At 39.1% G+C, this 16,479-nt stretch overlaps 1 long non-coding RNA gene across 1 annotated transcript in view; it reads right to left on the reverse strand.

Moving 5' to 3' along the window:
* Positions 1-15,650: 15,650 nt before the first annotated feature.
* Positions 15,651-16,479, reverse strand: part of LOC141421550 (uncharacterized) — a 42,910-nt gene continuing 42,081 nt past the window's right edge. The window contains exon 3 of the long non-coding RNA XR_012446134.1: positions 15,651-15,786. This is a non-coding gene — a long non-coding RNA (uncharacterized lncRNA). The remainder of the gene's footprint in view (positions 15,787-16,479) is intronic.

Consider the following 16,479-nt stretch of genomic DNA (forward strand, 5'->3'; position numbering starts at 1 on the left):
TTGGATCTTATCAAAGACTTTTTCTGCATCTATTGAGATGATCAAGTGGTTTTTGTCTTTGTTTTTGTTAATGTGGTTTATTACATTTATTGATTTTCATATCTTGAACCACACCTGCATTCCTCGGATGAAGCCCACTTGATTGTGCTAAATGATCTTTTTGATGTGTTGTTGAATTCGGTTTGACATTATTTAATTGAAGGTTTTTGCATCAATGTTCATTAAGGAGATTGGCCTATAGTTCTCCTTTGTGGAGGTGTCTTTGCCTGGTTTTGGGATAAGTGTAATACTGGCTTCATAAAATGTGTTTGGCAGTTTTCCTTCCCTTTCTATTTCATGGAACAGTTTAAGGGGGGTTGGTATCAGCTCTTCTTTAGAGGTCTGATAGAATTCATCAGAGAATCCATTAGGTCCTTGACTTTTCTTTTGGGGGAGACTCTTGATTGCTACTTCAGTTTCATTTTGTGTTATAGATCTATTCGGATGATTAATATTCTCTTGGTTCAGTTTTGGATGATCATATGTACCTAGAAATCTGTCCATTTCATTAAGATTTTTGAATTTATTTGAATATTGGTTCTCAAACTAGTCTCTTATGTTTTCCTGGACTTCCATGGTATTTGTTGCTATCTCCCCTTTTGCATTCCTGATTCTACTAATTTGGGTTTTTTCTCTCCTCATTTTAGTCAGGTTTGCCAGGGGTCTGTCGATCTTGTTTATTTTTTCAGAGAACCAACTTTTTGTTTCATTAAATCTTTGTATGGTTTTTTTGGTTTCTATTTCTTTGATTTCAGCTCTTATTTTTATTATTTCTCTCCTTCTCTTTGTTTTGGGATTTGCTCATTCTTGTTTTTCTAGGAGTTTGAGATGTATCATTAGGTCATTGATTTGGGATCTTTCAGTCTTTTTAATATATGCACTCATGGCTATAAACTTTCCTCTCAGGACTGCCTTTGCTGTGTCCCATAGGTTCCGGTAGGTTGTGTTTTCATTTTCATTGACTTCCAGGAACTTTTTAATATCCTCTTTTATTTCATTGATGATCCATTGTTCATTAATTAATGAGTTTTCAGTTTCCAGCTGTTTGCATGTTTTTTGTCTTTACTTTTGTGGTTGAGTTCTAGTTTTATTGCATTGTGATCAGATAGTATGCATGGTATAATTTCTATTTTCTTATATTTGCTGAGACTTGCTTTATGCCCTAGAATATGATCTATTTTGGAGAAGGTTCCATGGGCTGCTGAGAAGAATGTATATTGTGCAGAAGTTGGATGAAATGTTCTGTAGACATCAAGTAGGTCCATTTGATCTATTGTATATTTTAGATCTAGGATTTCTTTATTGATTTTTTGTTTGGATGACCTATCTATTGATGATAATGGGGTGTTGACGTCTCCCACAACCACTGTGTTGGAGTTAATATATGCTTTTAGGTCTTTCAGGGTATATTTGATGAAATTGTGTGCGTTGACATTGGGTGCACATAGGTTGATAATTGTTATTTCCTTTTGGTCTATTTTCCCTTTTATTAGTATGGAATGTCCTTCTTTATCTCATTTGATCAATGTAGGTTTGAAGTCTACTTTGTCAGAGATAAGTATTGCTACTCTTGCTTCTTTTTGGAGGCCATTTGCTTGGTAAATCTTCTTCTATCCTTTCATCCTAACCCTATGCTTATTTCTGTCTGTGAGATGGGTCTCCTGTAAGCAACAAATTGTTGGATCTTCCTTTTTAATCTATTTTGTCAAACGGTGGCTTTTGATGGGGGAATTAAGTCCATTAACATTAAGTGTTAGTACTGATGGGTATGTGGTGATTGCTGTCATTTAGTTGTCTTGGTTGTTTGAAGGTTTGATTGTGTGTACCTAAGTTGAGGTTACTCTACTTTCTTGCTTTTTCTTTTCCTATAGTTTGGTGCTGCCTGCCCTTTCATGGTTATGTTGGGTTTCACTTTCTGTGTGCAGAATCATCCCTTGAAGAATCTTTTGTAGTGGTGGCTTTGTGGTCACATAGTTTTAGTTTCTGTTATCATGGAAGACTTTTATTGCCCCATCTATTTTGAATGATAGTTTTGCTGGGTAGAGTATCCTGGGGTTGAAGTTATTTTCATTCAATGCCTGGAAAATCTCACCCCATGCTCTTCTTGCTTTTAATGTTTCTGTTGAGAAGTCTGCTGTGATTTTGATGGGTTTACCTTTGTATGTTATTTATTTTTTCTCTCTTACAGCCTTCAGTATTCTTTCTCGGGTCTCTGTACTTGTTGTCTTAATGATAATATGTCGTGGGGTAGTTCTATTTTGGTCTGGTCTGTTTGGTGTTCTGGTGGCCTCATGCATCTACATGGGAATAGATTTCTGTAGATTTGTGAAATTTTCTGTTATTATTTTGTTGAATATATTACACATTCCCTTTGCTTGCACCTCTTCTCCTTCTTCAATGCTCATGATTCTCAGGTTTGGTCTTTTGATGGAGTCGGTGAGTTCTTGCATTTTCTTTTCATAGGCCTTGAGTTGTTTAAGTAATAGTTCTCTGGTTTTTCCTTTAATTACCATTTCATCTTTGACTTCTGAGATTCTGTCTTCTGTTTGTTTTATTCTGCTGTATTGGCCTTCTGTTTTGTTTTGCAACTCTGTTTCATTCTTTTTTCTGAGGTTTTCCATATCCTGAGTTTCTTCCTCTTTAATGTTGTCTATTTTCAACTTGATTTTTTTTATCTCTTTATTAATCGTGTTCTTTGTTTCACTTTGGTGTTTATACAGTGCTTCTATGGTTTCTTTTATTTCTTCTTTTGCTTTCTCAAATTCTCAATTTTTGTTGTCTTGGAATTTCTTGAGTGTCTCCTGTACATTTTGGTTGACCCTATCCAGTATCATCTCTATAAAACTCTCATTGAGTACCTGTAGTATGTCTTCTTTCAGATTATTCTTGTGGGCTTCATTGGGTTCTTTGGGATAGTTTATCTTCATTTTGTTGGAGTCTGGATCTGAGTATCTATTTTCTTCATTTCCCTCTGGTTTCTGTACTAATTTTTTGCTGCAGGGAAACTGGTTTTCCTGTTTTTTCTGTCTTCCCGTCATTGCTCTTGGTGTTGTTATTGTCCTTGTATTGTGTGTAATTAAGTATTTTCTAGCTTGCAATATTAACAATGGTGATATTTAGGATGGAAGTGTGAGAAGAGAGGGAAAGCAAAGAAGTTAAAGAAAAAGGGAAAAACAAATAACAAACAAGTAAAACAAACAAGCAAAAAACTTTCAAAGATATAAATAGGGAGAGATAGTGTACTGATCAACAGTAAGCTAAACAGGCATTAGAGAGATATGAGAGGATTGAGAAAAAAAAATCTCCAAGTTCAAATGCAATAAAGTTTCAGTCCCTGAAACTTTAGTTAGTCCCTCAGCCTCCAGCCCTGGAGATGGTGTCTCAGAAGTAGTTCTGTCGTTGTCTCATCAAAGGGGAAAAAACCAAACCAAACCAATCCAAAACAAAACAAAACAGCAACAACAACAACAACAACAAAAAAAAAACACCACAAAGTGTCCGCAGTTCAAATGCAATACAGTTTCAGTAGGTTTTTCAGCATGCAGGTGTAGTTTGGTTGTTGTCTCATCAAAGGATGGAGGAAAAAAAGAATCTGGAGACAGGTCTGTGAATGGCTATCTGAGGCTGTGGCTTGCTTGCCTGCTGCTGTCAGCCTGCTGTTGCTGGAGGCTTTATTTATGAAGATCTCAGGAGTGAGCTTAACACTCACCTGGCCCCACAGGCTTTGTTTACTTAGAGTTCTCCTGGGCATGACTGCCACTGCTACAAACTTTCCCCTTTCCAAGCACACTAGGGGAGGTGACACTGCACCCACTTTCTCAGGCCAGCGTGTTTATTTACAGTTCACATGCGAAGTGGGCCTTCTCCCCCTCCTGTGGAATTTTCCTCCCACTGCCACTTTTACAAGTTTTCCTGCTCCTGGTTTTTGGGCGGGTGCCGCCACTCCTGCCTTCTCCAGCCCAGCTTGTTTATTTATGGTTCCATGATGGATTTCCCCTCCCCTCCTCTTCTGCACTCAGGGCGCCCTGCCCCCTTGCTACATGTCTTTGTTGTTCTTGCTTATTATTCATTTTCTCTTTTTTCCCTGGGTGGGGGTCGGTCTGTCCAGGGGGCTATGCTAATCTGGCCCAGGGTTGTCTGTGGGAGTACCGCATGCTGCTTAGCTCACCTTGTCCGCATTTCCCAAACCATCTAGGTGCTGGTGTCTGGCAGCGGTGTGGAAGCCCTCCTGGTTTCTCCATTTAATGTGAAGTGGGAATGCTATGCACAGGCTGGAGGTGTGGAGGAGTCAAAGTTTTGCCTCTTCTCAGTAGTTTTTCCTGTAAGGTGTATCTCCAGCATCTCTCCAAGATTTCACTTTAGGAGGCACACTTTCTGCTTCCTCCCTCTGGCCGCCATCTTGGAATCCCCCCCTGCAGCACTATTGTACTGCCCTCCTGGTCCCCATGCTCCTGCAAACAGGCTCCAGAGCTCCCACTGCCTGAAGGCTTGGTTGCCCTGTGCTTGCAGCAGCTGCTGTGGCTCCTGGAAGCCCACACCCCAACACAAGTTGACCCCAGGGCCTCTGCTGCCTTGTGGGCACCAAATGATTCATGCCCACCAGCCCCTGCTTCTCCATTAATGATGAAAAATGCTAGATTCCCCACTGAGGGGAGGAAAGCTATAATCTACTACTCAGTGAGTGGCACCAAAAGGCCTGCCTTTTGAGGTGCAGAGGACCAGTGCTTCCCCACTGTGCCTGACAGCTGGAGAGCCCCCGCTCTCTCACCAAAGAGTGAGAATGCCAGGTTCCCCACTGAGGGGAGGAAAACTGTAACCTTCTACTCTGTGGACAGCACCAGAATGCCTACTTCCCCAAAGCGTGCAGAGGCCCAGAACTTCCCACCTTGCCTGCCTACAGGAGAGTTCAGTTTCCCCTATTTAAGAGCTGGGACCCCAGCTCCTCCACTGAGTGGCAATCTGCTACTCTGAAGTTGCCAGGAGACCAGCCTTCCAAGGTGCACAGAGGCCCAGCACTCCCCACTGTCTCTGACAGTGGGAGAGCCCTTGCTTCCCTGTTAAAGAGCAAGAATGCCAGATTCCCCACTGAGAGGAAGAAAGCTGTAACCTGCTACTCTGCAGGCATCAGAAGGTCTGCTTCCCCAAGGTGCACAGAAGCTCAGTGCTTCACACTGCACCTACATGCAGGAGAGTCCTGTCCAAGAGCTGGAATCTCAGCTCCTCCACTGAATGGCAATCTGCTACTCTGCAGATACTAGGAGGCCTGTCTCTCACAGTGCACAGAGACCAAGCACTACCCACTGTGACTGCAGGAGAGTCCCTGCATCCGCATCAAAGAGGGGGAACTCCAGCCCCTCACAGAGGGGAGAAAAGAGGTAATCTGTACCACAGCAAGAACTCTGCAAGGGGCAACATTTCCAGCACACCCTTCTCTGAGGAAAACTGCTGGAGCTCCAGGAGAAATAAAAGTCAAAACTCCAACTACAGGGGCACAAGGGATTAAAACCCTAACCAAAAACAATTTCAGATGCAAAAATCTCAATGCAGAATGAAACAATAAGACAACCATCCTCTCTCAAAAGCCAATTCCACCACTAAAAATGTAAACACCTGCATAGAGGAAGAGATACCAAAAAATGAATCCCAGAAAACAATAGTAAAAATGATTTACAACCTCAAAGAAGAAACACAAAAGTTAGTATTTGACCTCAAAGAGGACATGAATAAACAATTAAATGAGCTCAAAGACAATACAAACAAACAGATGAATGAAATTAAGAAGAATATCTAGGACATGAAAGAGGAAATCAATAAAGATATGGCAACACTGAAAAATAATCAATCAGAAATAAGCAACTCAATCCCAAATAAAAATCTCAATTGAAAGCTTGGTGAACAGAGTGGAGCAAGTTGAAAATAGAGTATCAGGAATGGAAGGCAAAATAGAGGAATCAGACCACACAGTAAAAATCATGAAAGAATGCTAAGAAAATACAAATGGAACATGCAAGATATCTGGGACATCATGAAAAGACCAAACCTACAAATCATGGGGATGGAAGAAGGAGAGGAGATATAAACTAAAGGCAAACCTACAAATCATGGGTATGAAAGAAGGAGAGAAGATATAAACTAAAGGCATTGACAACCTATTCAAAAGAATAAAAGCTGAAAAATTCCCTAACCTTGAGAAAGAGAGAGTCACTCAGGTGCAGGAAGCTTACAGAACACCAAACCATCAGGACCAAAAAAGAAACACATTGGATTACACATTGTAATCCAAACACTCAGCACACAGAGCAAAGAAAGAATTTTGAAAGCTGCAAAAGAAAAAAGACAAGTCACATATAAAGGCAAACCCATTAGAATAGCAGATTTCTCAACTCAAACTCTAAATGCAAAAGGTCATGGAAAGACATAATTCAGGCCCTGAAAGAAAGCAACTGTCAACTTAGACTAGTTTATCCAGAAAAACTATCCTTCCTAATTGACGGAGAAATTAAAACCTTCCACAACAAGAAAAAACTAAAGGAATCTGTGACTACCAAGCCAGCACTACAGAAGATACTTAAGGGACTTTTACATATAGAAGAAGAAACTAGAGTGAAACAGAAAGACTCAAGAAACAATATACCCTTTTGAGCAAGCAGACCAGTAAACAATGAATAAGTAAAACTAAACAACAGGGGAAAAGAAATGGTTGGAAACAACAGGCACCTCTCAATATTAACACTGAATGTAAATGGCCTCAATGCCCCAATCAAAAGACATAGACTAGCAAACCGTGTTAAAAAACAAGACCCAACCATATGTTGCTTACAAGAGATTCATCTCACTGAAAAAAATAAACATTGGTTCAGAGTCAAAGGATGGAAAAAAGTTTTCCTCTTTATGGACCCTATAAAGAGGCAGGAGTAGCTATACTCATATATGACAAAGTAGACTTCAGACTAAAATCAATCAGAAGAGACAATGAAGGTCATTTCATATTAATTAAAGGAATAATTCATAAAGAGAAAATATCAGTCCATAACATATATGCACCAAACACATGGGTACACATCTACATTAAAACAAAAAACTCTAATAGCCCTAAGAGCACAGATAAATCCTAACACAATGATAGTGGGAGACCCAAATACCCCACTGTCACCAAAAAATAGGTCATCCAGGCAAAAGATCAACAAACTCCAGAGCTACTTCACACATTAGACCAAATAGACATGGTTGATATCTACAGAGTATTTCACCAAACAACAGGCAATACACATTGTTTTCTGAAGCTCATGGAACTTTCTCCAAAATAGATCATATTTTAGGACACAAAGCAAGTCCCAACAAATTCAAGAAAATTTAAATAACCCCCTGCATAATATCAGATCACAATGGAATAAAACTAGACCTCCACAACAAAAGAAGCCATAGAAAATATTCAAACACATGAAGACTGAACAACACACTGCTGAAAGACTGATGAGTGACTGAAGAAATAAGGGAAGAAATCAAAAAGTTCCTAGAATCCATTCTACCTCACCCCTGTTAGAATAGCCATCATTAGCAACACCACTAACAACAGGTGTTGGTGAGGATGCAGGGAAAAAGGAACCCTTTTACACTGCTGGTGGGAATGCAAACTAGTACAACCACTCTGGAAAAAAATTTGGAGGCTTCTTAAAAAGCTAAACATAGATCTACCATATGATCCAGCAATACCACTCTTGGGGATACACCCAAAAGACTGTGACACTGGTTACTCCAGAGGCACCTGCACACCCATGTTTATTGCAGCACTATTCACAATAGCCAAATTATGGAAACAGCCAAGATGCTCCACCACTGACGGATGGATTAAGAAAATGTGGTATTTATACACAATGGAATTTTATGCAGCCATGAAGAAGAATGAAATTTTATCATTTGCAGGTAAATGGATGGAACTGGAGAACATCATTCTGAGTGAAGTTAGCCTGGCCCAAAAGACCAAAAATCATATGTTCTCCCTCATATATGGACATTAGATCAAGGGCAAAAACAACAAGGGGATTGGACTTTGATCACATGATAAAGCAAGAGCACACAAGGGAGGTATGAGGATAGGTAAGACACCCAAAAACCTAGATAGCATTTGTTGCCCTCGATGCGGAGAAACTAATGCAGATAGTTTAAAGAGACAGAGGCCAATAGGAGAAGGGGACCAGGAACTAGAGAAAAGGTTAGTTCAAGAAGAATTAATTTAGAAGGTAACAGACATGCACAGGAAATTAATGTGAGTCAACTCCCTGTATAGCTATCCTTATCTCAACTAGCAAAAACCCTTGTTCCTTCCTATTATTGCTTATACTCTCTCTTCAACAAAATTAGAGATAAGGGCAAAATCGTTCTGCCTGGTAGCGAGGGGGTAGGGGGGAGAGGGAGGGGGTGGAGGATAAGGATGGGGGCGGGGGGAAGGGGTGAGAAATGACCCAAACATTGTATGCACATATGAATAAAAGAAAAAAAATTTCCTAGAATCCAATGAAAATGAAAATATAACCTACCAGAATTGTGGGACACAGCAAAGGCCATGCTAAGGAGAAAGTTTACAGCTATAAGTGCCAATGTTAAAAAAAAAACAGAGACCTTTCAAAGAAACAGCCTAATGATGCACTTCAGCTCCTAGAAAAACAGGAACAAACCAAACCCCAAACCAGCGGATGGAGTGAAATAATAAAGATCAGGGCTGAGATCAATGAGATTGAAACCAAACAAACTATACAAAGAATCAATGAAGCAAAAAGTTGGTTCTTTAAAAAGATTAAAAAGATTAACAAACCCTTAGCCAACATGACAAAATGGAGGAGGAAAAAGACCCAAATTAATAAAATCAGAGATGAAAAGGGGGACATAACCACAAATACTATGAAATCCAGATAATCATTAGAGAGGACTCTGAAAACTTATATTCAAGTAAACTGGAAAACCTAGATGAAATGGATAAATTCCTAGATGCATATAACCAACCAAAATTGAACTAAGAAAATATTAAACACCTAAATAGTCCTATTACATGCAATGAAATTGAAGCAGTAATAAAGAGTCTCCCTACAAAGAAGAGCCCAGGACCTGATGGATTCATGGCTGAATTTTACCAAACCTTTAAAGAAGAATTAACGCCAATACTCTTCAAACTTTTCCAGGAAATATAAAGGGAAGGATCACTACCAAAATCATTCTATGAAGCCAGCATTACACTCATTCCAAAACCCAGTAAAGATGTAACCAGAAAAGAGAATTACAGACCAATATCTTTAATGAATATAAATGGAAAGATTCTCAACAAAATACTGGCAAACAAAATTCAACAACACATCAAAAAGATCATGCATCATTATGAAGTCAGTTTTATTCCAGGGATGCAAGAATGGTTCAGCATACATAAAACCATAAATGTAATACAGTATATAAACAGAAGCAAGGACAAAAACCACTTGCTTTGCTCAATAAATGCAGAAAAAGCCTTTGACAAAATCCAACACTGTTTCATGATAAAAGCTTTGAAGAAACTAGGAATAGAAGGAATGCTCCTCAACATAATAAAGGCTGTATATGACAAACCTAGAGCCAACATTATACTAAATGGAGAACAATTGAAACCATTTCCATTACAGTCAGAAATGAGACAGGGCTGTCTACTTTCTCCAATATAGTTTTAGAGAAACTATATATTCAATATAGTTTCCAATTCCTAGCCAGAGCAGTAAGACAAGAGCAAGAAATAAAAGGCATTTAAATAGGGAAGAAAGAAGTCCAACTATCCCTACTTGCAAATGACATGATCCTATACCTAAGAGACCCAAAAACTCTACCAAAAAACTATGAGAAATCACAAACATTTTTGGCAAAGTAGCAAGATACAAAATTAACATACAGAATTCAGTAGCTTTTCTATATACTGACAATGAACTAAGAAATCAGAGAAACAATCCCATTTACAATAGCCTCAAAAACAATATAGTACCTTGGAATAAATTTAACAAAAGAAATGAAAGACCTTTTTAGTGAAAACTATAAACCACTGAAGAGAGAAATTGAAGAAGACATTAGAAGATGGAAAGAACTTACATGCTCATGGATTGGTAGAATCAACATTGTGAAAATGGCCATACCACCAAAAGCAATCTACATGTTCAACACAATCCCTATCAAAATTCCAGTGACATTCTGGGCAGAAATAGAGAATGCAATTGTGAAATACATGTGGAAACACAAAAGACCTCAGAATTGCCAAAGCAATTCTGAGCAAAAAGTCCAATGCTAGAGGCATCACAATACCTGACTTCAAATTATACTATGGAGCCATAACAATAAAAATAGAATGGTATTGGCACAAAAACAGATATGAAGACCAATGGATCAGCATAGAAGATCCAGACATAAACCCATGCATCTATAGCCAAATGATCTTTGACAAAAGAGACCAAAACACACAATGGAGAAAAGATAGCCTCTTCAACAAATGCTTCTGGAAAAACTGGATATCCACATGTAGAAGATTGAAACTAGATCCCTATCTTTCACCTGTACCAAAATCAACTCAAAGTGGATCAAAAACCTTACTAGAAGGCCTGAAACTTTGAAACAACTCCAAGAAGCAGTAGGAAATACACTGGAACAGAAAGGTATAGGGAATGAATTCCTAAACAGAACTCAAAAGGCTCAGCATCTAAAAGAAAGAATGAAAAAATGGGACTGCATCAAACTAAAGAGCTTCTGCACAGCAAAGGAAATAATCACCAGACTCAAGAAACAGCCCACAGAATGGGAGAAAATCTTTGCCAGCTACTCATCTGATAAGGGACTAATATCCACAATCTACAGGGAACTCAAAAAAACTCAGCCCCTAAAGAATCAACACCCCAATAAAATATGGGCACATGAATTAAACAGGGAATTCTCAAAAGAAGAGGTACAAATGGCCAGTAAACACATGAAGAAGTGTTCAACTTCCCTGGTTATAAAAGAGATGCAAATCAAAACAACACTTAGATTTCATCTCACTCCAGTTAGCATGACCACAATCAAGAGTAATAACAACAACAAATGCTGGTGAGGATGTGGCAAATCAGGAATCCTTACACACTGCTGGTGGGAATGCAAGTTAGTACAACCACTATGGAAAGCAGTTTGGAGATTCCTCAAAAACTAGAGCTAGAACTGCCATATGCCCCAGTGATACCTCTCCTGGGAATCTACCCAAAGGAATGTAAGATAAGATACAGTAGAGACACCTGTACACCGATATTCATCACAACACTATGCACAACAGCCAAGCTATGGAAACAACCCAGGTGCCCTACAACTGATGAATGAATCAAAATATTGTGGTATAATACACAATGAATAAGGAATAATGACATGGGGTTTGAAGGTAAATGGATGGAATTGGAGGACATAATACCTTAAAGCAACTGAGGCCAATAGGAAAAGGGGAACAAGTACTAGAGAAAAGGTTAGATCAAAAAGAATTAACCTAGAAGGTAACACCCATGCACAGGAAATCAATGTGAGTCAATGCCCTGTATAGCTATCCTTATCTCAACCAGCAAAAACCCTTGTTCCTTCCTATTATTGCTTATACTCTCTCTACAACAAAATTAGAAATAAGGGCAAAATAGTTTCTGCTGGGTATTGAGGGGTGGGGGGAGAGGGAGGGGGTGGAGTGGGTGATAAGGGAGGGGGTGGGGGCAGGGGGGAGAAATGAACCAAGCCTTGTATGCACATATGAATAATAAAAGAAAAATAAATAAATAAATTACTAAAACAGTAAGTTCAAGTGAACCCCCCCCAAAAAAAGAAAGCGCATAGTTTATTTGCAAAAGGCTATCATTACATATTCATGATCTTGCCTGTACTTGCAGTATGAGCTTTCCATTTTTGCAACTTTGATAACTTCTAGTACTGAATTCTAATAAGAGGTGTGGCATATAAGATAGTAGCCAAATAATATATTTGTGACCTTCAGAATAAAAGTAATGTAACTCAAAAATGTGTAGTTTGATTTTGCCATTAAAATAGTGTAAATCTTTTGGAAAAAAAAAAAAAAAGAAAGCCAGGATTAGAAACACAAAAGCTGCATGTTTTCTCTCATATGTGGAAGATAGATCCAAAGATAAACTTATATACGAAAACAAACATGATCATATACAAACTCAGAACTAAAACATATTTGTAATAGTGGAACTACTCTAGGGAACTCGGGGAAAGAGGGAAAGGAAAAGAAAATGATAGAATATCAGCAATATCATATAGCATAAATGTGAAGGTAGAGGATATAGGATGTGTATTGAAAGATGTTGAAAAATGGAGGGGTGGGAAGTAAAGTGGTAAGGGAGAGCAATGGAAGAGGTTGAACAGACCCACAGTGGGCAAACATTGAGACTCCCTTTTGAACATCAACTTAAGTATTAATAATGAAAATCAGTACTGTAAAATAGGTACAGTGTGTGTGGAAGGACTAGTGGGAAGGAGGAGGGTGAATGAAGGAGATTGAGGTGACAGTATATGGTTGATGGACTTCATATGAAACAGAACTAAGAAATCTCTTGCAATTGCTTTAAGTGGGGTGGGGAAGGAGTTGAAGGGGAGAGACCATGGGGGGACAATGTAAATAATGTACAATATAAGACTAATCAGAATTGTCACTATGAATCCTCCCCTATTTAATGACTATATCTTAATAAAATTTTATCTTAAAAAAGAATTAAGTCATGAAATAGGACAAGCTCTGAAACTAAAATTCTGTGCTAGCCCTGCTCCTTGTTAGCGCTCTAATATTGGGCAACTTTACATCCCAGCCTCCATTTCCACTTCTGTAAAAGGAGAAAAATTAATATCAAATTCAACAAGATTATAGCAAAGATCACATAAGATAATGCTCCTACAGTGCCTGGTGCTCTAGTGTCTTCACCACTTAAGAAGGTGATGCTGGTGAAGCATCATTACAACTTCACCTCCTCCTGTGTAGTCATGCATTTTCTCTGCATTCAACAGTTTTTACCATGTGATTTGTAGAAGCATGTAACTGCCCCCACCCCCGCCTGGGGCCAATTTACCCCTCTGTAAAATTACATACTTTTAGGAACCATCAGGAATAGCATACAGTCAACAAGTGGACTTGTATGGGGTTTAATCCCTTACCTTGTGACCTTGCCCAACAAGAACTTAACCAAACCAGACTCTGGAATAAAATGAAAAGGGCCTATGAACAGTCAAATAGATGTTACAAGGTCCAGTCATCATAGCTCACATAGACAGGGTGGGAACAAACTTTCCTTGTGTTTGGAAGAAAAAGTCCATGGCTTTGAAATCACAGATGAATTCAAACCCTAGTACTATCACATAGAGGTTACATGGCCCTAGAAATGTTGTTTGCCTTCTATGAGGCTCGGTTTCTTATATTTAAACTTGGGAAAACAGTGTGTGTAAGGATTGGAGATAATATTCCAGGGCTATCGAAACTCCTTAAAGAACCAGAGCTATTATTATTTCTGAATATGGGAACCTCTTTCATGTTAATTGTCAGCAACATAATTGCACAGCTGTAAATAAACTTGTTTCCCTAATTACAGAGCCCACAAGTCCACACAGCTAGGAGAAAGTGGCCAGACAGCTGTGGTTCTCAGCCCTGGCTGAGTATTAGAATCACCTAGGGAGGTCGTAAACCTCCAATGCCCTCACTACACTGCAGGCCAATTTAGGTCACAGCTCTGGAGAGGGAGGAGGGTTGGTCCGGCATCCATATTTATAATGATCTCCTGGTGATACTCATGTGCCCTCAAGGTTCAAAAACACTGAGTTGCTTCTCCAACATTAATGTGCATATTTAAAACCTAGGAAACTTATTAAAATGCAGAATCTGATTGAGAAGACCTGGGATGGAGCCAGATTCTGAATTTCTAATGAGTTTCCAGGTGATGCAGGGCTAAAGAAGACTTGTTTTCATTAGCAACATAGAATAACTGAGAGCCTGGTATTTTGGGAAGAGACAGAAAAGCTATAAAATGGAGTCTTGAGCAACAAAAGGCGAGTGACCTGGGACCATCTGAAGAAGAGGCACGTAGCTCTATGCTTGTAAATAATCCCTAGGTGTATTTCTGTAACAAAGCCCAAGTTGATGGTCATAATTTTGATCCTGAGTCTCTGAGAAAAAGTTACAGCTTTACTGTGCAGTACCATTTGTTTAAACGGAGCAGGAAATGTATTTTTAAGTCAGTTTAATCAACCATAGAAGTACCCAGATTAGGTGGCTTACGAACACCAGAAACTTATTTATCATAGTCAAAGAGGCTGAAGTCTGAGATCAGTGTGCCAGGATAGGCAGATTCTGGTGAGGGCCCTCTTCTGGGTTGCAGACTATTGACTTCCCATTGCTTCCTCACATGGTAGAAAGATGGAAGAGAGTTCTCTGAGCTTCCTCTTTTTTTTTTTTGTGGATACTGGGATTTGAACTTAGGGCCTCACACTTGCTGGGCAGGAGCTCTACCACTTGAGCCAGTCTGCCAACCCTGAGCTTCCTTTCTATAAGGGTGGACAGTAATCCCATTCATGAAGGCCCTACCTTCATGGCACAATTGTCTCCCAAAGACCCCACCTCTTAATAACATCACCTTGAGGGTTAGGATTCTAACATATTTAGTTTACTGGGGAACAAATATTCAGCCCATCACAGTATTATACAGCTTTGACACTCAGAAGAAAGCCTATCTCCAATTCTAAGTGTTAAGCTATGGACAAATCTTCCTACGGGAAATAATCAATGTCTTTTGATGCCAATTATTGTGTTTACCAGTCATTTGTCACTCAAAAGCGCCTGATTCTTCAGCCCTATTCAACCTGAGATAGATAGTATTATTGTTTCCAATTATTCACTCTCCTCTTTCCATAAAAAGATTATCATTTCTACACCATCGATGCTGAGATTGACTATATGATTTCTTTTAGCCTATGCACAGAGGTAACATGCCATATACTATTTCCAAGCAGAAGATTCAAGGGCTATCACATGGTTCTTTTCTTGTTCTTTTCCCTCTGCCACAAAACTCAAGTAAGGGCTGCTTTCTGGCTCCCAAATGAAGAAGACATAAGCAGAGTTTACAGCTGACATATATAGGAGCAAAAAATAAGCACCGGCTGTTATAACCCATCAATATGTTAGGGATATTTGTTGTCATAGACTAGCCAGTAAGCATTGACCAATGCACAGCAATGGAGAGAAGGCTACAGAACAGAGAAGATGTCACCACTCCCCGCAGGGGGGATGAAGCAGACATGGATGTTACCAGTAGCAAAAGTAGATCAACATAAGTGCATAGAGTACTAAAGGATTCTGTTTTACATAAACATGAAGACAAAGAGGAGGTGTCCGCAAGTACCTCCTGGTAGATTTGGGGAGGTTTCTTATAGAAAACATTTTCTTTGAATGTGAACAACAGAATAATATGAAAAAGCAAGAGGGTAGGTCTGAAAGCAATTAATACAGTGAATTATTCCAAAGACAAGGTGGCTTTGATAGATGTTAGATGTGAAGCCCAAGTTTAGAGTTAATGTAAAAGAGGACAAAAAGCAGCTGAGAGCTTTGATAATGTGACAGGTTTATTTCCTTTAGGGACACAAAGTTTTCAAGGTGCTTCTGCTCTGGTCTCCATGGAGAAAGCATCTGTGTCATGGCTGGCCATTGCCCTGTGCTTCCATCTCTCCTGACGAGTTCACCTGCAAGGAGAAGTAATTAACATGGACAGCTTCAAGTACCCTGAATCCTATGGTCAAATCTTTTTTTTTTTTAACTACAAGTTTTATTGTTATTATCGATGGAAAACAGAACAATACCACAAGTTCAAGCCATGGAGGTAAAATACAGATGAAATGGAAAATAGTCTCTTACTGTGATCTCTCATTTTCAAACGACACTTTATCTGGAAATTATTTTAATAGGGTAAACAGAAGATCAAATTGAGCTCTCTTACTTTTGTAAAATGGGGAATCAAAGATTTCTACTCAACAAACAAGAAACAAAGCTCTATAGACATAATAATACATTTATATTTTACCAATAACAGGTAGCTAGGGGAAAGAGAGAAAGAAATAGTTAGAAACTGGTACCATTTTAATACTAAATCTCTGTCTGACCTCTAAGGCTTCCTATCTTACTTATGCCCACTGTTCCTGAACTATCAGCAAATGCTCAGAGACATTTTCAGCCAGAGTAAAGTCTTCAATAATTGTAGGTGGTCTCTTTGTTTTTTGTTTTTTTTTTTCCGGCCCTGGGTTTGAACTCAGAGGCTACACCTCAAGCTACGCCACCAGTTCTTTTGGGTGATATTTTTTTTCGAGATAGGGTCTGGTGAACTATTTGCCCAGCCTGGCTTCAAACTGCAATCTTCCTTGTCTCTGCCTCCTGAGTAG

This window comes from Castor canadensis, chromosome 3 (assembly GCF_047511655.1).
Source record: "Castor canadensis chromosome 3, mCasCan1.hap1v2, whole genome shotgun sequence".
NCBI classification, from domain to species: domain Eukaryota; kingdom Metazoa; phylum Chordata; class Mammalia; order Rodentia; family Castoridae; genus Castor; species Castor canadensis.